Source organism: Populus trichocarpa, chromosome 5 (genome assembly GCF_000002775.5).
Source record: "Populus trichocarpa isolate Nisqually-1 chromosome 5, P.trichocarpa_v4.1, whole genome shotgun sequence".
Classification (NCBI taxonomy): Eukaryota; Viridiplantae; Streptophyta; class Magnoliopsida; order Malpighiales; family Salicaceae; genus Populus; species Populus trichocarpa.
This window is the reverse complement of record NC_037289.2, coordinates 16,053,945-16,066,260: the sequence shown is the minus strand read 5'-3', so window position 1 is coordinate 16,066,260 and position 12,316 is coordinate 16,053,945.

Sequence of the window (12,316 nt, the reverse complement as noted above, 5' to 3'; positions counted from 1 at the left end):
TTCGACCTAAACTATTATGACCGGGTATGACTGTAGATAAAAACATAAACTCCAGCCTCATATACATCCTCGATGGCAAGTTGTACAGTTTGAGTATCACCGACCAACAAGAATAAGGAGTAGTAAATGACCTGAATGGATTGAATCCATCTGTATATAATCTAAGATTCACGTTCCTTCTCTCCACTGAAAACTAAGGATGCACATTGTTAAAGTATTTCTAGGCTTCACCATCGTAAGGGTTTACCATCATTCGACCCACCGCATCATGTGATTGGTGTCATGTCATATGCTTAGCAGTTTTTGGTAACATGAATAACCTCTGCAGTCTAGGTGTGATTGAGAAGTCTCTAACTTTTCTGTGTGCGATAAGAGTCCTTTCCTTGCCAGTCATAGGTTTATAACGAGAATGTCCACATGTTCTGCACTAAGTTAACTATGCATTTTTGAGGTAATATAACATGCTGAAGTTTGGATACATGTCAATTTTCTGGTATCTAGACCGAGGGGTTTTCATCATGGACTTAGCAACATAGAAGTTCTTTTTCAGCTGGTTCTCTTAAGGTAAAATACTTCTCGTCCATTCGATAATTTTGTCATAACTAGCCTCACTCAACCCATGATTTGAGTTGATGTCAAACACTTGTGCAACGACCAATAACTTACTGTGATTTGTGCAACCATCCCATAATGGTTCGTCAGAAATTTTTAAAAGATAAAAAAACCTGGCCGTGTCTGCATTAGATTTTTCACCTAATATTGGACATTGATTGGTATGACCCTGATTTATTCTCATCGCATCCATAACCATATTCCTATAAGGATTATTATTGTCATCTACAACTTCATGCACGTTGCTAGAACTAGAAGTTGACCCAACCATCCTTTCTACCATGGTATCATGAGGAACAAATGGTTCTTCATGTGTATACCAACACAAATATTTCTCCATAAACCTTTTTTTTATATATATATATATATAGAAGATGCATCATTACAACATTTGGATCAAGAAACTTTTTATTACACCTCTTGCATGGACATTTAATACTCCATCCACTAATATTTTTTGGATTAGATAGTGCGTAATTAATAAAACCCTGAACTCTATTACAATAATCCATCCTCCACAACCCTTAGGGTGAATCTCTATACATTCATGAATGATCATCCATTACTTATATCAACCTATATAAAATAATGATGAAAGCATGTATTAATTAACTACGTTAACTAAATAATTTGTTAAAATATTGATTTAACTCAAACTTATCCAATCTATTTTAACAATAGTCTTAATTCATTATCAATTATCTATATAAATTTAAATTTCTACACATTTACCGAAAATTGAAACTCGGCAATAAAATTGACAAAATATAAAACAGACCTGTTAAATAAGCCATTATTTATTTCATCACAAAACACATAAGTCAGAAATTCGACATAAGTTTCATCAATTTACAAACAAATACAATTTTACAAAATCTAAAATAAACCCTAACATGTACAAATCATAAATCAATACAACAAATTTGTATGAGAATAAAACTATAAAACAAGTAAACACTAAAACAAAATACATATACTACAAAAAATATGCAAAAAAAAAATCAACATTTTAAAATTGAGTTCAAATAAAAAAAGGTAGATTTACTTACTTAACGTGGAGAATCTTCAATAAAATCAGAACATGAATGTTGATAAACTGAGTGTTGTGGTGGTCGAATTTGTTGTGGGAGGTTGAATTGTGTTGAGATTGGGGGGACATGGTGGTTATTTATTGCAAGAAAAAATGCACAAGAAAGAAGGAGAAATGGGGGAGGAGGAGGAGGGGAGGGTCGATCATCAGGACATAAATTAAATATAATCGACGGCATTACCAATAGAATTATTTCATTAGTAACTCCATCAATCATTCTATTGGTATAAATGATACGTCACTATACGATTTGCCTGTTTGAATCTCACTGTAATACCCTCTGTCATTCCTCCGGTATATACCATATGAATTTTTCTATCGGTGTTTACCAATAGATATAGGGATAATTTTTTTTTATATAAAGATCATGCAATATATATTTTGACAGAATTTTTTTGTGATTTTTTTTGTTTGTATTTATTAATTTTCTAGTAATGGTATGCCCCTCTCAATTTTTTAGAATGCTCACGAAATTCTCCCTCAAAACTAGGTTAGAGTTATCTATTAATAGAACGGAAGAAAAAAAAAGTACAAGATTTTCTTTTCAATTTTTTTTGGTTGTAAGTTTGGAAGTATTCACATGCGATCTGAGAGAGCTGAATGCAAATCAAATGAAACATTTTGAATTGCCATGATCCTTGCTCACACACTCCATATTCAAAGAATTGAAGTGGCAATGGACCACAAACTCTTGTCCTTTTAACAAATCCAATTGCATGTATTGGTGCCTGTTCATTGTCAAGAGCAAATTAAAGAAAGGCATACGAGGGGGGAGAGAGAGAGAGAGAGAGAGAGTGAGGGAGAGGATGGCAAGTGGGTCATATTCTTTGATGCTCATAATGCTTCATGATAAACAGACATTGGTCCCATGTCTTTGCATCTACCTCTCCATGGCTCCATCCACACATCACCTGCAATACTATTACCCTACCAAGTTGAAAGAAGAATACAAACACATGCACATGCCCCATGAAGAAATTTATACTCCGTATGCATCATAAATAATTTAACCTGACATGACCCTCTTTTAACCCTCTCGGTTTTTATGTTTTACAGTAGACAAAATGAGAATCATGTGTGATATACTGCATGTATAGAAAGAGGTCCAATAATTTTTAACATATGAAACAGTGGTCCCGCTTATTAAAAGACAAGATGCCATCATCAATGAGAAGATTCGCTTGCTTGCCTTCTCTTTTTCGCCTTTTCTCGTTAATTTGTTTTCTTTGTTATCTAAGGATATCAATCAAAGAACTCAACAGGCTGTCTGTAAAACTTGGTTTTGAAGAAGATCAGTTCAAAAATTATAGAGAAAAGTAGTACAGTACATTGCTCTTCATAACTTGCACTCGGCTAGACATTCATAATTGTGATACAGTCCAGTGAATATTAGATTTCAAATTTCCGACTTAAAAGGTTTTGAGGCACCAAGATTTTAAAATGTATGAATTTTTTATAGGAAGCAGCTAGACCTACCTTACATTATATTTCAATAAGTAAGAGATGAAGTAATAAAAAACTTCATATAAAAATTGGGTTTTTTTGTTGCAAAACTAGGTCAAAACATGTGAATTAGACTAAATCTATGTCTATGTTCTTGAAAAGTAAGTCCCTTGAAAAACAAGGGACTCTTTGATATTTAAATTAGTACTTGTATTTGTATATGAAGGAGAACATAATGCTTAAAAAACAAAAACCAGAGTACACAATGTGTGAATCTAGATGTAGCTAACTCTGTGTGGCTCTGAAGAGTTTGTGTGGGTGAAGAGTGTAAATTTTGTTTTATTGGCTTAGATTAGTGAAGACTCTTTTACGGTTGGTAAAAAGATAATTTATTTAAGATAGAAGTTTATCAAGATTAGTTAACATGATCTTCTTTGTAATTATCTGATTAGTTAAGATTATTTAAGAGATAAATTCAGATATAGTAGAAAACGTTATTCGAAGATAACTTTTATCAGTGTTTTTATGAAACACGTGAGTAGTTTGTTACCAACGTGACAGACTAGGAAACTTGAAGATTATCCTTATCCTTATCACATAAGTATGTAAGGAAGGTTAAGTCTGAAGATAGGTACCAGTGTGCTTCAGAGGAGAATTTCAAAACGTAAAAGTATCAATTACATTGAAGCAAGTATGTCAAACAGCGAAGGAGTTTACATAGAGTTTCACAACACATACTCTTGACACACGAGAAGTGTGTAGGAAATTATCGAGGAGAATTGGTCTCTAGAGAGTTGGAGAGCCTACAGATTCCAAGGGGGAGTTCCTATGTGAACTCCTAGCAACTAGAGGTTTCAATTATGATGAAAACAATTTAAAGATCATCAGATGTATTGGCAAGCTACTACGGTAGGAGACATAACATGGTTCACTGTCTCATCAAGGTAGTATAGACACAAAGGGTTTTGTTTAGAGACACTCCTCTTGTAATCTTTCAAACTAGTAAAAAAATTGTCTATTTTGGGTTTTGCTGGCCTGAAGGTTTTTTTTTTTAATCTTTTAAAGAGTTCTTCAAAAGGTTTTCCCTTCGTGATAAAATATACGGTAGGAGACATAACATGGTTCACTGTCTCATCAAGGTAGTATAGACACAAAGGGTTTTGTTTAGAGACACTCCTCTTGTAATCTTTCAAACTAGTAAAAAAATTGTCTATTTTGGGTTTTGCTGGCCTGAAGGTTTTTTTTTTTAATCTTTTAAAGAGTTCTTCAAAAGGTTTTCCCTTCGTGATAAAATATCTTGTGCATTTAAGTCTTCTGCATTCTTTATTTATTTGGTTACTGATCAGCGTTTGCAAAGTGTTAACAGATCATCTGTTAACATGTGGTAAACAGGAAAAAGGACTTTCAAGTGGTATCAGAGCAAGTTCACTTTATAGGAGTGAGATCTATTTTTCCTGATTGAAAATGTCAACACTGAATCCACCACCATAATTTGATAGTGAGAACTATGCTATTGTAAGGTCAGAATGAGAGTCTTTCTTAAATCACTAGATGAGAAAGTATAACACTCAATAGAGTAAAGGTGGATCAAACCTGAAATGTTTTTTGCTAGATGGAATAGAGATGATGCTGCTAATTGTAATTGGAATAACAAAGGCCTGAATGCTATATTTATGGTGGTTTCTCCTAATGAGTTTAAAAAAATATCTATGTGTGAAATAGCTAAGGAAGCTTGGGATATTCTTAAAGTTACCCATGATGGAACTAAATCAGTGAAAAATTCAAAATTACAAATGTTAACTTCAAAGTGTAAAGAAATTAGAATGCTGGAAGATGAATCTTTTGATGAGTTTTATGCTAAACTTAATGACATTGTGAATTCCAGGTTCAATTTTGAAGATAAAATGGAGGATACACGAATTGTAAGGAAGATCCTAAGATCCTTACCTGAAAGATTTTGGCCAAAGATAACAGCCATTGAAAAAAGCAAGGATCTTGATACTATACATGTTGAAGAACTAATAGATTTCTTATAAACATATGAATCTACATTGCCTCATCAAAGGAAAGGTAAGTCCATTGCACTTAAATCTTTTAGGGAAAAACATGAGTACTCTTTAGATGATGATCTTAATAATAAAGATATAGCTCTCATAGCTAAAAAATTTTAAAAATTCATGTTTAAGAAGAAGAAAATTGATAAAAGCAAAAAGGTAAATGATATTGTCAAAAGAAATGATCAGAAAATGAAAGTAAAATTAAGACGGAATCTAGGAAGAAAGTTAAGTGTTTTGAATGTTCAGGATAGGGTCACTTGAGAAGTGAATGTCTTAATTTAAAATAAAATAAAAGTAAAGCTCTTAATGTCACCATAAGTGCTGAATTTGACTCTGAAAATTCTAATTCATCATCTGATAATGAATTTGCTTTTGTTGCTCTTTCTGACACTGTTAATGAATCTACTACAAACTGTTGAGATATCATGTGATTCTGACATACATCAGACTATTAGTAATTATAGTTATTCAGATATTACTTTTGTTATTATCGATCTTGAACTAAGCTTGTATGAAGCTTATGAAGACTTGTGTGAAGAATTAGTGAAAGTCAAGAAAGTGAACAAGAAATTGTTCAATAAACTGATAGATGTGGAGAACAATATGGTAGAAGCCCTAAAGCTATCAGAAGTAGAGATATCTAGATCTTTTAGGAAAGTCAAAGCACTTGAAAACGAGGTGACTATGTGCAAACAGTCATAAGAACCATCAGCAACACAAGAACTTGATGAGCTGTTGAAAGCTCAAAGGGTAAGTACTAATCATACAAGATTATGATACATGACATATGAAAACTCCATCAACAATACATTTGTATCTTCCTTTTCCAAAAGCATTACCTTTATAAAGGGTAAGGATCCTTTCATGTTAGAAGACAAATCAAACAATGTCCAAAAAAGAAAGTTGAAAGGTAAGTTTATTCCTACCTGTCAGCATTGTGAAATTGAAGAGCATGTAAAAAGAAATTGTTTTGTAAGTAAAAATCAAAATTTAGAATACAAAATTGACTTAGTCTTAAATCAATTATGTACTATAGAAAGGAAAATTGATAAGTTAGTAGGTTATGAGAAATCTAATGAGACTGAAAGTTCTAACAGAACAAAAATGAAAAATTAATGGGTGGTTAAGAAAAAGGAAATATGTTTTGTAGTACACATTGCACTAAAAACTATGAATAAAAATTCATGGTATTTAGATAGTGGATGTTCTAGACATATGTTAGGAGATAAAGATCAATTTAAGAAATTTGAATTTATGAATGGTGGTTCAGTGACCTTTGGAGATGGAAACATAGCTACCATTGAAGGTAAATGAAATGTTGAAATTCCTAGTTTACCTATTTTTCATAATACTTTGTTTGTGAATGGCCTTAAAGCTAACTTACTAACCATAAGCTAATTTTATGATGAGACTCATAGTGTGCAGTTTTCTAAGGATGAATGCAACATCTACAATTGTGCTGGTAAGTGGATCATGAAAGGTACTAAAATTTCAAACAATTATTATAGAATTTCTACCTTGACTTTATTAGGATGTCAAAAGGCAACACTAGATGATCTTGATCTTTGACATCAATGCCTTGGTCATATCAATTTTAGAGATTTATCAAAAAAATCTAAAAAGAAAGTTGTACAAGGACCACCAAATATGCAAATAATCAAGACAATGGTGTGTGGAGCATGTCAAAAAGGAAAACAAACAAAAGCTCAACATAAAAAGATTGCTGACATTTTGACATCAAGACCACTTGAATTTGCACATGGATCTAATGGTCCAACTTAAACTGAGAGTATTGGTGGAAAGAAGTATATCATGATCATTGCAGATATACTTGGGCTTACTACTGGCTTTTAAGCTCCAAGTCAAGAAAGAGCTCTTAGTCGAGAGCCTCTCTCTAAGCTTTCTCTCTCCCTTACGAGAGTTTCCTCCCCGGTAGCAGCGTCTGCCTTAGTTTATCAGGTGGGTCGGTTTACCTAGTTAATTATTGTTTCATTTGTTGTGCCTTATGGCTAAATCAATGAAGAAGTCTTCGATACTTCGCTTTGTATGACAAGATTGTCCCTATCAGCTCTCTCATTCTTTGCCTAGAATTAGGGCACAGACTCGAAGGAGCTCACTCGCTCTGCAGGATAACCAGACTCCTACCTTAGCTCTACCTTCTCCACGATGCCCTAACCCTCGTAGTTCTAGCTCTGGTGGGATTTTCCCTAATGTGGCTTCTCCTAGTCGCATCCCTTTGGGTGCTGTGCCCGATGAGAGTAGCAATGTTTAGGTTTTTGAGGAGGTTGAATAAAGATATAACTAATGTGATGGAATTACAACCTTATATGGACTTAGAGGATTTGGTAAATTTGGCTATTAAAGTGAAGAAACAAATGAAAAGAAAGAGTAGTGCACGACCAAGAGCTTATTCAGGTTGGAAGATGAATTATAGGAGAGAGAGAGTAATGTATTATCAAAGCCAATAGTGACTCTTAAAGTTTTTAAACATGGCAACCCAAATAAGCAAGTTTTGGCCACTGAACAAAAGTCTAAAACCGAAGTGCAAACAAAGCGTAATTGAGATATTAAGTGTTTTAAGTGTCAGGGATTAGGGCAGTATGCATCATAATGTGCAAATCAGAGAATCATGATTTTGAAGGATGATGGAGAGATTGAATCTACTAGTGAGACGTCTGATTGTGATGATATGCCACCACTTATGGATGATAATGATGTTGAATATGCATATGAGAGCAAGTCATGGTGATAGGGAGAGCTTTGAGTACTCAGGTTAAAGAAGATGACATAGAGCAACAAAGAGAGAATAATTTCCATACTAGATGCCAAATCCAAAATAAAGTATATAGTAAGATCATTGATAGTGATAGTTGTGCTAATGTTGCTAGTGTAAACTTTGGTTAGAAAGTTGGGTTTGAGTATTATAAGACATGAGAAACCTTATCAGCTTAAATGATTGAATGAATGCGGTGTTGTTAAAGTGAATAGATAAGTGTTGATTACCTTCTTAATAGGAAAGTATAAGGATCAAATCTTATGTGATGTTATTTCTATGCATATTACACATATGTTATTAGGGAGACCTTGAAGATTTGATAGAAAAATCAAACATGATGGGTTTAAGAACAAATATTCCTTGGAAAAGGATGGTAGAGTATACACACTTGCACCATTGTTACCTAAGCAAGTGTATGAAGATCATATGAGGTTAAAAGAAGGATTTTGATTCAGAATAACTTCAGCCAGAACATCATTGTGAGTAAGTGAGGAAGAGTGAAAATAAAGTGAGCCATGAGTTGTAAAAACAAAGGGACAAAGTTTCGACCACTAGGAAGGGAGAAGAAGGTTTTGGCCAAGTGAAAAAAGAAAGAAAGTTAGAGGCCTTGAGTGGAGAGAATAAAGTAAGGAAGAAAAAAAAAACGTGTACAAAAAAAGTTGGGAAACACCTTAATTTCCATGCAAAACCTAATAATATTAAACATGCTTATTTTTCTGAGATGCCCATGATTTTACTTATGTATAAGAAGGCATACTTTAATTTTGATAACTTGAATTCTTGTGTTCGTAGTGTTCCTAAAGTTCTTTTGTAGGAATTTGAGGATATATTTCCAGATGAAATACGTAGTGGTTTGCCACCGATTAGAGGAATTGAGCATCAAATAGACTTTGTGCCAATAACAGTTATACCTAATCGACTAGCTTATAGGAGCAACCCAAAAGAGACTAAGGAACTATAAAGGCAAGTAAAGGAGTTGTTGTCAAAGTGTTACATTTGAGAGAGCATGAGTCTTTATGCAGTTCTTGTACCTTTAGTGCCAAAGAAGGACCATACTTGACGAATGTGTGTTGATTGCACAACCATCAATAATATCACTATAAAGTATGGACATCATATCCCTATATTAGATGATATGTTGGATGAATTGCATGGTTCTAATTTGTTTTCTAAAATTGATTTGAGAAGTGGTTATCATCAAATTATGATGAAAAAAGGTGATGAATGGAAAACTGTTTTTAAAACTAAATATGGTTTATATGAGTGATTAGTTATGCCTTTTGGACTTACTAATGCACCTAGCACCTTTATGAGATTAATAATTCAAGTTTTACATGCATTTATTGGTAAGTTTGTGATTGTATACGTTGACAATATACTCATTTATAGTAAAGGATTGGATGAACATATAGGACATTTAAGACAGGTTCTTAAAGTACTTAGAAAGGAATCCTTGTATGCTAATTTACAGAAGTGTGATTTTTGCATGGATAAGATTATATTTCTTGGTTATGTTGTTAGTGCAAAGGGAATAGATATGGATGAGGCTAAGGTTAAGGCTATACAAGAATGGCCTATGCCTAAATCAATCATAGAATTTAAGAGTTTCCATTTAGTATATTAGCCTCAAAATTGACTGAAATAATTAAGAAATCAGTAGAATTCAAATGGGGTAAGGAATAAGAAAATGTATTTAATTTGTTGAAATCAAAATTAATTTCAAGAATAGGTATTGGCGCTGTTCTAATGCAAGAGAAACGACCCATTGCTTATTTTAGTGAAAAACTTAATGGTGCAGCTCTTAATTATCCGACTTATGATAAAGAGTTGTATGCATTAGTAAGGGCATTGGAAAATTGGCAACATTATATTTGGCCAAGGAAGTTTGTGATACATACAGATCACCAATTATTGAAATATTTGAAAAGCCAAGGTAAGTTAAATAAGCAACAAGCCAAGTGGATTGAATTTATTGAGACATTCCCATATGTTATTAAGTACAAGCAAGGTTAGGAAAATGTGGTTGTAGATGCTTTGTCGCGAAGGTATGTTCTTCTTAATACTCTGAATACTAAATTATTAGGATTTGAGTATATTAAAGAATTATATCCTAATTAGGGGTGAGTAAAAAAACCGATAAACCGATTAAACCGAGAAAACCAAAAAAAAATTAACCAAAAAAACCGAACCAAGAAAAAAAACCGATTAAACCGATTAGAATTTTTTGGAAAACTTCTGGTTCAGTTCGGTTTTGGTTTTGTACTGTTCAAACCGGTAAACCCAAACCGAACCGAATTGGTTCTAATAAAAAATACTATAAATAGGAAAAAATCTTTGCCAGTAACTGTGAGGCAGTAAACAAGTAATCTGACCCTAGCACCTGCGGCCACCCCCTCTCCTTAGACTCTCAAACATAGACATGAGACAATCAGAGACACACCAACTCCAAGCATCAGCATCATCTACACAAGATCACCCACGGCCGCCCCCTCTTCCTCTTCGAGAGCGAAAGCCAACATGCGAGGGTTTTGAATTCTAGAGTCTCAGCCATAAGGGAACGAACTATATAAGCTTCTCCAGCTTTTGATCTTAAAAGGCGACCCAAGGGAGGGCCTATAGGAAGCCCGCCATGCAACCCATCTACTTCTCTATGTGCTTCTCTATAATTTGCTCTGGTACCATTCCCATCATTTTGTTTTTCCCTTCTTCGCATATAGACTCACTTTCTCTGCTTCGCCCCTCTTCTGACAAGGTTAGTCTTCAAAACCCTATGTTCTATAAGAGTAGCTGTATCAGAATAGTATAATTTTCACTTTAGATGTCTAATAATAAAATAGGAAATGAGAGATTTCTTATTTGTATTTTGATCTTCAATGTACTTTGAATTTGAAACCAAAATGAGAGTGTTGATAATGAAGGACATGAGGTGCTCTGTAATTGGTTTTTTGTTTCTTCAAATTAGTTAGATCTTCAGTGTACTTTAAATGTGTGTGTTCTGCGTATAAGTATGTTGTTGTAGATGACAGATGGGCAATCACCATAAAGGTTTTCTCGGTTTTTTTACATTAAGAACTGAACCGAACTAGACTGGACCGAACTGGTCGGTTTGACTCGATTTTGATTCGGTTTTGGTTTTTTTAAAAAAAATATCGGTTTGGTTGGTTTTTATAGGTAAAAACTGAACCGAACCGAAAATGATCACCCCCAATCCTAATGATAATGATTTTGGTACCATTTATGTTGAGTGTAGATTAATTCAAATAGGGTAAAGAATAAGAAAATACGTTTAATTTGTTGAAATCAAAATTAATTTCAAGAATAGGTATTGGCGTTGCTCTAATGCAAGAGAAACAACCCATTGCTTAATTTAATGAAAAACTTAATGGTGCAGCTCTTAATTATCCGACTTATGACAAAGAGTTGTATGCATTAGTAAGGGCATTGAAAAATTAGCAACATTATCTTTGGCCAAGGAAGTTTGTGATACATACGGATCACCAATCATTGAAATATTTGAAAATCTAAGGTAAGTTAAATAAGCAACAAGCCAAGTGCATTTAATTTATTGAGACATTCCCATATGTGATTAAGTACAAGCAAGGTTAGAAAAATGTGGTTGCAGATGCTTTATCGCGAATGTATGTTCTTCTTAATACCTGAATACTAAATTATTAGGATTTGAGTATATTAAAGAATTATATCCTAATGATAATGATTTTGGTACCATATGTGTTGAGTGTAGATTTTCGACCAAGGATAAATTTTTTAGGCACGATGGATTTATGTTCAAGGAGAATTATTATATATGCCTGATTGTTTTATGCGTGAATTGGTTGTAAGAGAAGCTCATAAGGAAGGTTTAATGGGGTATTTTGGAATTGCTAAGACTTTAGAAGTTTTACATGAACATTTTTATTAGCCTAACATGAAAAGAGATGTGCAAAGAATTTGTGATAGATGCATAACTTATAAACAAGCTAAGTCTAGAGTAAAGCCTCATGGGTTATATACACCTTTACCTATTCCTAAGGAACATTGAGTTGATATTTCTATAGATTTTATTTTGGATTTACCAAGGTCTAGGAAAGGCAGAGACTCCATATTTGTTGTTGTGGATAGATTTCCTAAGATGACAATTTCACTGCTTGTCATAAAACTGATGATGCAATAAATATCGCAGATCTTTTCTTTAGAGAGGTCATGTGGCTACATGGTGTTCCTATGAGCATTGTGTCTGATCGAGATGTTAAGTTTTTATGTTACTTTTGGAAGGTTTTGTGGGGTACGTTAAGGACAAAAAATTTATTTTTTACTGCTCATCACCCATCAATAGATAGC